We start from the raw sequence: 7,778 nt of genomic DNA, 5'->3' as shown, positions 1-7,778 counted from the left end.
GTCTCACGACTCACCCGAAAGCTACCTTTATAACTACCCAGTTACGGAGTAGCGTTTGATAGACCCTAAGTGAGTCGATCCTCATCCCGAGAACATGCGAGGACCTCAGGTCTAGGACATGGCATAGACATTGCACTTGAGTCTAACAGATGACTATATCTCGCTGCGTCTCAAAGTGGGTCTGTCCGGCTCGGTGATCTCCATCCTCGAGCCCATACTATCGGTTTAGCATCTCCATGCACATGACTTATGAAACATAGTCATCAACCGAGTCGTGTACTAGTCAAGAATATGTGTCCGCATAACCTTATCAACTAGGGACCATTAAAACAATCATCATACAATACATAATTCTACAAACAAGTCACATACTTATTGATACATATCATTGATGATGTTCAAGGACAATACAAAAGACCCATGAATACATATGGAAATATCATCATCACATGATTGCCTCTAGGGCATATCTCCAACACTTTCTGACAAAAAAGAAATGAGGCGGACTTGCCAAGCTCGCCAACTAGATTTGCCATCCTCAACGAATATAACTTGCCGTAAAAATCTTTATCTTTACCTAATATTAAAGGGAGGATTGTTTCTCCACTTTTTTGTCATCAATGATTTTTCGTACGCCCATCCGCCTTTTCGTACGTCGTCACATTTTCTCTTTTCGTTTTGCGTTGCACCTAAAAGAAAACTGCGTTTCGTTAAAAAAGAAGCTGCAAAAAAGAAATGAGGCGGACTTGCCAAGCTCGCTAACTAGATTTGCCATCCTCGACGAATATAACTTGCCGTAAATTTTTTTATCTTTACCTAATATTAAAGGAAGGATTGTTTCTCCACTTTTTTTTGTCATCAATCTTTCCCTATCCCTATCCCTATCCCTATCCCTATATATATTATATATATTATATATATATCTTTCCCTACTAATAAAGCACGGAGTGCTTCTGCCCGTACGTCGTCGGCGTTTTTGCGAAAAAGCCCCTTTGTTTGTGAGAGTTCAACCCGCAGTCCTATCTTAAGTGGATATCTGAGAAAACGTTTCGTTTTTGCACAAAACACCCTGGCGTTCGTTTCTAGCCCAGATCTGGCCCAACCAGGCCCGAGTGCCGCCGTCACCACCAGCGCCCGACCCCGAGCTCCTCCTCCCGTGCGCCTCCTCCCTGGCTTCCCTCGCGCGTCGTCCGGCGACCGGCGCCGCCGCCGCCGACCACCCAGGTCACGCCGCCGCTTCCATGCCTTCTCTCTCTCTAATCTTCTTGTCTCTCCTCTCCAGGAGCTCAGCGCCAGCGCCATGGATGTCCAGTCCTCGAGCTCTCCTTGGAGATTCGAACGCCGCCACGGGACCTCCACCAGCCAGATCCGGCGCCTACCTCCCGGATCCGCGCTCCCTCCACCTCCTCTACCCGATCCGGCGCCGTCGAACCCGCCAAGACCTCCACCATGGAGTTCCTATAGCTCGTCCCCTGCCTCCTCGTCCTGTGCTCGAGGGAGACGCCCCTCCAGCGCATCCAGGACAAGGCCCACCGCCAGCCGGTCGTTGTTGCACTCACCGGCGACCTCACCCTCCCCTCTGCACTGCCCTCCACCTCAACTGATGCTTCTCACCAACAGGGATATATTTAGCTGGTCATAGCTTGTGGATGTTCTCTGTTAATTTTTGCACACAAGGTGTTTGTGTGTTTGTCCAAGCCAATGTTCATGAGCTTTATCTTTGCTGTGAGTACTGCATCTTTCTGTCCATCTGATTGTTCCATGTTATACTATCTGTTGAAGAAAATAAATCTGTATTATTTACCTTGATTTTTCTGATTGTAGATAAATGACATGGCTGAGAAAGTCCCTTCAATGAAAGGAGGAGTATAGTCTTGGCCATGGCTGGGAAGGAAGGAGAACATGTAAATTGAGGATTTTTCAGAGAGATTAGGACTGCTTGATTTATCAGAGAGAAAACCTTGATCAGGAGCTTCGTCGATGCAGGCCTTCATGCTGGACCGAGGAGGAGAAGAAGGGGGGCACGTCGAAGGTGCCGGTGGAGCGCGCCGTCGAGATTGTTGATGACAGCGACACGGGCGAGGCCGGGGAGGAGGTCATGGTCAGCTAATGCTTCTGGTCGTACGTCGTTGGCGTTTTTGCGCAAAAGCCCCTCTATTTCTTTGAAATAAGCCCGCAGTCCCTGTTTAAGTGGCACTCTGGAAAAACGTTTCATGTTTGCGCGACATCCCGGGGACGACGCCACCGCCCCGGCGCCTGCCAGATCCAAGCGGGGAAGGGGAGGAGGGGGCATCCCAGCGGTGGTGAAGCTTGGCGGAGTAGGGGGCGGGTCGGCCTGCTGGTTTGCCGGCACTGGAAAGGCTCGTGGCAGGGAGCTCCTCTCCTCTGCTTTGGGAGGTGGCTGAAGCGCTCGGGCTGCAGAGCTGCGGGGCAGGGGCCGAAGGTGGTGGTGCGGACGCTGGATGGGACTTGGTGCAGGTCTCCGGCGAGATGGGGATAGCGTGGATGAGGTCTGGACGCCGGCGGTGCTTGGGCATCGGGCGGCCATGGCCATCTCTCTGCAAAAAATAGAAGACAGAGAGAGAGCTCTTAGAGAAAAGAAGCACGGGGAAGAGAAGAGAGATGGAGGGAAGAAGGGAAGTCTGAAGATATGGCGATGGTACATAGAAGAGCTAACGAGAAGAGAAAACTGGGGGCCTTCACCCGAGCGGCCACAGAATTCTTGGGCCATCGGCAGACGAGCAGCACCACCAGGCCGCCTCCGCCACAGGCCCAGCCAGCTCCTGCATGTGCTGGCCAGCCGCTAGATCTGGCGAGCAACCGAGCCGCCACTGCAAACCAGCACCACAGCCCCCCATAGTCACCAGCCACTCACGGGCACGGGCTCCACCACCACGGCATGGGGACTCCACCCCAGGCCCCTATGCGCCGACGAGCAGGCCACCGCCGCCCCAGCCGCAGCAGTAAACGCACACACCAAAGCTCTGCCCCACCTTTGGCAGCCGGGTGCCGGTAAGTGGCTGTAGCCAGCCACCGAGGCCGCGCACTCCAGGACTGGAGTTCATCATCGGCAGAGCACGGGCGGCTGGTGGGGTGGAGCACGGCCATGCGTGGTAGGAGGAGAACTTGGGGTAGGGCAAACGCGCGCCAAGCCGGTAGTGGACGCGCTGTATAGAGAAGAGGAGAGCAGCGCTGGTGGTGAGGTGGATGGATGGAGAAGAGGGGAGGAGTAGCGCTTGGTGGTGAGGTTGCAGGAGGAGGAAGATGGAGGCGGAGCGGCGCTGTGGACTGAGGAGGAATAGCGATGTGGATGGAAAAGCTTAGAAGGGGCACGCAGTGGGCGCTCGGTGGGGATTTGGCTATTGCTTCTTTTTTAATCATTTGTTGTTGTTAGATGCACAGACTGGAAGAAGCTACTGGAGCGTGCTAGAACCACCGATTAGAATATTTTGTGGTGCTCATCCGTTGGAATTATGTGCGACTGTTCATGGCGTTCCAAAAAATGGTTTATTCTGCTAACATGTTCTCAGTGTCCTATATTGAACTCCTTTTGCTCCCTTGACCCTTCTCACATTGGTACACTGTGATTATTTGATTGTACCGAGCTGGCACACTTGCACTCTGATGGCAACCGTTCCAAGTTAGTAAGCCATATGCTTATATTCATGTGACTGTAATTTTGGAAATAAATTAAATATTGTACTCCCTCCGTCCCAAAATGTAAGACACTTTTTGACACTATCATAATATAAAAAAACGCCTTACATTTGTTTCGTGACGGAGGGAGTAGTTCATAGGAAAGGAGCAGAAACATTGACTGAAATTCAATCTCTCTGAAATTTCGACTGTAAACAGCCCTGGTTACACTACATACACGACTGTACAATTAGTTAGAAGACAATTCTTTTACTCACTTTGCACCTCACCTTTTTTAGGAAGATTATAATCTGTTCTTTCACAGACATCACAATTTTTTGTATCGACGATGTAAATTTATAGAGTGACCGAATTCCGAATTGAACATTTTTTTCCTAAATAGACGATTCTCGATCGTAAACTAAACTTTTCTTGCTACAAAAGATCCTAAAAAGGTGGAATTGAATGGAGCAAAAACAATAAGCTTCAGGCTAAGAACTCACCGGATTCCGGCGAAGGAGAAAGGAAGCAGGAAAAGGTTGAGAACCACATATAAGCTTTAGATTAACTCTCCCAAACCAGTGTCATGTTTTAGAAAAAATTCGATGTGGATGTTTATTGGCTAGAGGAGTGCGATATCTTTCTTTCTTGCAACGCAAGGTCATATTTGCTATATGTACCTAATAATAAAGGGATTAGTGTTTCTGTCTGTCCTTCCATCTTGAAACTACCTGTAAAGTTGTCATAAATTACTCACCGTGCCACCCATAAGTGAGGAAGAAATGAATCATTTTTCCATCCACAAAGCGACCGTCGCCTTTGATTCAATTATGTTCAACGCGGCCACATAACATAAGGAGTCAAGCAGGCCATCGGATAGAGCATCTCCCTTCCACCTTGGAGACCCAGGTTTGATCCTCCCTTCCCACCCTTTTTCTCCTTTTTCATTCGATAAAAAAATTCAGGTGGGCGCCCAAACCTTAACCAATGTCTTCTTTACATGGGGTATTTTAAAAATGCCTATTGTATATGTTTCCTACCCCATAGATATGATAGTTTGATACTTCAATAAAAACTATTTTTGGAGCCATAGGGGGTGGTGATTCCTACAAGCTATTATATGCTGAAGGTTACAACAGGCACATAAGCATCCTCTATATTTAACAGTGCACCATAACCATACCCCATATGATGATGTACACTAAACTGTTGATTCGAGCTTTTGTAAACCAGTGCCTTGGTGTTGATTTCCATATTCTTTGAAATTTTGCCCATAAAGATTTTTTTTAAAGAATATCGATGTTGATGTAACCTTGAACATTTGGCATGCATGTCCTTACACTTCAAAAATCATACCACCTTCATATTTTTGTGCAACACCACTTATCATGTTGTTTGTGGTGTGGCACCGTAAAAGATTTCAAGTGATATTTTGATGTCATCGGGATGTGGATGAGGGACAATTTCTTTTCTCCCGTTGCAACGCACGGGCATTTTTGCTAGTATTTTTCATACGCCCATCCGCCTTTTCGTACGTCGTCACATTTTCTCTTTTCATTTTACGTTGCACCTAAAAGAAAACCGTGTTTCGTTAAAAAAGAAGCTGCGTAGAAGGGAGTCGAACCCCGCCCGCACAAAACAAGGCCGCAGCCACCAACCAGTTCACCTAGCACTGGGTTGTTTGAGAAACTAATTGATTGTTTCCTTTTATTTATAGCCACGATTTTTTCAATAAAAAAACAACTTAGAAGGCAGATAGACCCCGATCCGCTCGCTCATCTTCTTCCTCCTCAGTGCCTCATCACTGCTAAGCGCCCGGATCACCGCTCCGCCGCCTTCCATCTCCCGGCCCCCTCCACCTTCAGCCAACTCTATCCTAATCCACGTTCTCTTCTCTACCTCGCTGGCCGGGTCGGCGCGGCTGATGGCTCTAGTGTCCATGAGCGCGGTTGCGGCGAGGGATTTGGCGAGGAGGAGCGCCACGGCGAGGGCGGCAGTGAGCGAGATGAGTGGCAGGATAGAGCCCGCCGTAGCATACTGGATGGAGGGCGACGTCCTCCCAATTGGGAAATTAGTTGATCAATGTCCTTCCAAGATTTGATTGTAGCAATTCACTGGCTTATCTTAGCTCAGGTTCAACTTATTTGTTAGTGTGGGGATCAATATACAAGTGTCCATCCGAGTTCTGAGATATATGTAGGGGTTACGGAAGGCTACTTTATATCATGTGAATGGAAGGCATGAGAGTTGGCTTTTCAGATCAAGCAACGCTGGAGATTGTTGGTCAGCAATTCAACATTTGCTTGTTGGTCAGCAATTCAACATTTGCTTCCATTCACGAGGTAGCTCTTTTCGCTCAGCTCCAGCCAGCTGCATATTTTTTATTACTAGGCCAACATAGAAAGATGTTGCAGTGTGTTGTTAAGGTGACTGAAGACAACCTGATAGATTCGCCCTTGAAGATATGGTTTTGCTGGCTTTCAGTATTGCTTTAAGTTATTCAGTGGTGTTCATATAGCAATATATCTATTTCATCTCTAAATGTTCATGCTTCTGGCTTTTAGGCTGTACTTATTGAAGAATTCAGTTGTATTGGACCAGTCCTGTATGCATATAATGATGTGCGTCTTTCTCCAATTATACTTTGTATAAACCTGACAAACAATCATATTATGAATCAGAACATTTTAATTTTCGTGTTAACATTACTTCTCATCCGGTATTTTGCACTATCAAGGATCACATCATAATTGTGTCTACCCTTTTTAACTATTAACTACGTACAGAAAAGAGGTGCTAATACAAAATGTAGAGAACTAAAAAAACAAAGTGGCAGAATTGCAAGATATTTTTGACTGAGCATAATTGTAAGATAAATTCTGAACGTAATTGCATTTTGTTTATAGAAACCAGTGGAATAAAGGTAACTGGTGCGTTTTGGTTCCTACTCTTTTCATCTCTCAATTATGGTCCGATGTCACGGCTGTCTAAGGAGATATATGACCGGCTTAGAGATAAACTTGGTAGTTAGCTCTTATATCTATCTATTGTAACCATCTTTATCTCTTTCTCTCCAAGATTCTAAACTCCTGTAATATCTCAACCTCTCTTGTATGCGCATCAGGGTTATTGCGCCCCTGCATATAACACGTAGCCATCTCCTCCAACGAGGGTAAGACGTTTCCGCATCTCGCACATGGTAATCAGAGCCTTCCTACTTCCCATCTAGCTTCTCCCGATTTCCTCGTGCCCTACACCATGTCTTCCTCCTCCGGCACATCTCACCCTAGCCTCGATGGCAGGTCATTGAGAAACTCTCCCACACGAACTACGTGCTATGGCACACACAGATCACGCCGCAGTTGCGTGGCGCCGGTGTCTTCAACTATGTTGACGACACCTCGCCGGAGCCGGCCAAGCTTCTCACCGCCAAGGACAAGGATGGCAAGGAGACTTTCGAGCCCAACCCTCTCCACCCAATCTGGGTCAAGGAGGACAATTATCTGCTGAGCAACCTCTCCAAGGAGGTGCTCGTCACGGTCACCACGGCGCAGGCGCTCTGGACGACGCTGGCGGGCATGTACTCGTCGCAGTCGCTGAGCCGCGTCAACAACATCCGCACCTTCCTCATCAACGCGTAGAAAGGCAACCAGAACGCCGCCGCCTACTTCGCCTCCATGCGCGGCCTCACGGACGGGCTTGCCGCCGGCGGCAAACCGATCCAGGATGACGAGCTCATCTCGTATATCTTGCATGGGCTGGATATGGAGTACCAGCCCCTCGTCTCGGCCCTCGACGCGCGCGTCACACCCGCCTCCCTCGACGAAATCTTCTCCATGCTCGGCAACTTTGACCAGCGCATGGCACAGTTCCACGTATCGGGCGGTGGCGGCTTCAAATCTTCAGCAAACGTTGCCACCCGTGGGCGTGGTGGTGGCTCTCGCTATCGTGCTCCTTCTCGTGGCAAGGGGAGGTCAGGCGGTGCATGCCCCGCTAGTGGCGGCGGAGGCAGCCGATCTGGCAACAAAGGACGCCGCCGCGGCGGCTCTGGCAGGACCCGTCCCGATGCTCCGCGGTGCCAGATCTGCGGCAAACCTGGTCACACTGCCAGGGATTGCTGGTACCGCTATGACGAGGACGGG

At 48.8% G+C, this 7,778-nt stretch overlaps 2 long non-coding RNA genes across 3 annotated transcripts; one reads left to right on the top strand and one right to left on the bottom strand.

The window, feature by feature from the left end:
* Positions 1–369: 369 nt before the first annotated feature.
* LOC123087033 (uncharacterized) lies at positions 370–1,926 on the bottom strand. The gene is made up of 2 exons (XR_006441203.1): positions 1,805–1,926; positions 370–689 (listed from the first exon to the last, which is right to left on the bottom strand). It is a non-coding gene; the product is annotated as an uncharacterized lncRNA (long non-coding RNA).
* Positions 1,107–3,666, top strand: LOC123087034 (uncharacterized). Of its 2 annotated transcripts, XR_006441205.1 has the most exons (3): positions 1,107–1,725; positions 1,825–1,904; positions 1,987–3,666. It is a non-coding gene; the product is annotated as an uncharacterized lncRNA (long non-coding RNA). The 2 variants fall into 2 exon arrangements; XR_006441204.1 differs by having other exon boundaries at positions 1,825–3,666.
* Positions 3,667–7,778: the final 4,112 nt, after the last annotated feature.

The sequence above is a fragment of the Triticum aestivum genome, chromosome 4A (genome assembly GCF_018294505.1).
Source record: "Triticum aestivum cultivar Chinese Spring chromosome 4A, IWGSC CS RefSeq v2.1, whole genome shotgun sequence".
In the NCBI taxonomy this organism is placed as follows: domain Eukaryota; kingdom Viridiplantae; phylum Streptophyta; class Magnoliopsida; order Poales; family Poaceae; genus Triticum; species Triticum aestivum.
The sequence above is the reverse complement of the archived record's forward strand: the minus strand, read 5'-3'. Positions and strand labels throughout refer to the sequence as shown.